The sequence below is a fragment of the Mandrillus leucophaeus genome, unplaced genomic scaffold (genome assembly GCF_000951045.1).
Source record: "Mandrillus leucophaeus isolate KB7577 unplaced genomic scaffold, Mleu.le_1.0 Scaffold312, whole genome shotgun sequence".
Taxonomy (NCBI): Eukaryota; Metazoa; Chordata; class Mammalia; order Primates; family Cercopithecidae; genus Mandrillus; species Mandrillus leucophaeus.
In genome coordinates, this window is record NW_012103277.1 from 1355365 (window position 1) to 1357493 (window position 2129).

Consider the following 2129-nt stretch of genomic DNA (forward strand, 5'->3'; position numbering starts at 1 on the left):
ATTCTTCAAGATATAACATACCAAATATTATAATATAAAATAAGACTTCATTGAATTATCACCAATAATTCTCCTCCCCTAAAAAAAAAAAAAAAAGCTCTGCTTTATTGGTGGTGGGAAGATTAAAAGTAGAATAAAACCCAACTGTAGTCTACCTACAAGAAACTCACTTCAAATATAAATGTAAATATAAAGACTCTTACAGGTTAAAAATAAAATGATTGAAAACTATAGGTCATGGTATCATTAATAAAAGGAAAGTAGATACAAAGACTTTTTCTTCCAGAAGTATATCTGGTCCCTGTTACTCCACCTTGGCTAGATAGAAGTGACAATATGCTCTGTTGATGAGGCTACCGAAAAGATAGGCTTTCTCTTATAATGCATACGCTAATATATTAACTATTACATCTCATCTATAAGACAAATTTTCAGTTTCAATATAATTACTGTATTATTAGTAGTATTAAAATTATGAACGGACTCACCTGAGAAATATCCTACATATATGTATTTTCTCATTGAGGTTATTAATTGCACCATTGTTTGCAAAAGCAATAATCAAATAATCTAAATATCTTTAGCAAGAAAAATGTTGAAATAAATTGCAAAATACCAAGTAGTGTTATAATGCATTGTTCTAATCAATGAAGATGATCTCTATGTACATACATGAAAACAGACTTCAGGATATTTGAAATAAAAAGCAAAGAGCAGGAAGTGTATAGACTGTACTATTTTATGTATAGAAAATGGAGGATAGGCTTGGGGTGGTGGCTCGAGCCTGTAATCCCAGAACTTTGGGAGGCCGAGAGGGTGGATTACCTGATGTTACGAGCTCAAGACTAGCCTGGCCAACATGGGGAAACCCCATCTCTGCTAAAAATACAAAAATTAGCCGGGCGTGGTGACATGCACCTGTGCTCCCAGCTACTCGGGAGGCAGATGCAGGAGAATTGCTTGAACCTGGGAGGTGGAGGTTGCAGTGAGCTGAGATCACACCACTGCACTCCAGCCTGAATACAAAAGGGAGACCCTGCCTCTAAAAAAGAAAGGAAGGGAAGGGAGGAGATAGGAGGGGAAGGGAGGGGAAGGAAGGGGAAGGAAGGAGAAGGAAGGGGAAGGGAGGAGAAGGGAAGGGAAAGGAAGGGAAGGGAGGAGAAGGAAGGGGAGGGGTGGGAGGAGTGGGGAGGGGAGCGGAGAGGAGGATAGGGGAAGGGAAGGGAAGGGGAAAGGAAGGGGAAAAGAAGCGAAGGGAAGGGAAAGGGAAAAGAAGGGGAAAAGAAGGGAAGGGAAGAGAAATATACATTTGCAGGTGGAAAAATGTTAAGGGAAAGGAAGGGAAAGCAGGGGAGGTGAGGGGGGAAGGGAGGGGAAGAGAAGGGATAGGAGGGGAAGGGAGGGGGAGGAGAGGGAAGGGAAAGTAAGTGAGGATAAATATACATTTACAAGTGGAAAAATGTTCATAAAGGTAATCTAGAATGAGAGATAAACAAAACGCAGTTTGTTTTTTGTGGTTCTAATTTGTGGAATAGTTTAGTGGGAAATGTAGGGACTCCTAGATCACAGGGAGGGAAATGATAATTTTTAGTTAATAACCTAATCATGTAAAATTATCTATTTAAAAAGTTAAATGTGAAAAGTAAATAATGAGTAATTTAATGCAAAAAATTAAAGCAAAAATTGTGCACTGATGTAGAGTGTCTTATCTTGTCTGGATCCTTAAAATTGTTTATTATGTTTTTTATCTATTCTCATGCTAATTTTATTTTATTTTACTTTAAAAAGTTAATTACTTCATGTAACATAAGGAAAAATATAAGACAGAAGTTTTGGTCATCTTGATTTATATAATAAAGACAGCAAGAATACCACTACCATATCATACACTTTTCAGAAAATAATACAGAAAAGAAGTGGTTTGAAAGATCAAAATGCAAAGTCATAACTTTGAGAACAGCTGGGATTCCTGAGATTTTCATACCTAGAGTTTTTCTTTCTGTTGTTTTCCTCATGGCTTTTTTGTTTGGATAAATGAGATAGTTAATCTACCAAGACAGCTTTCATAAAATACATGAAATGTGAATACCTCTTGGCATGAGCAAATGAATTTGGTTTTACGATTTATG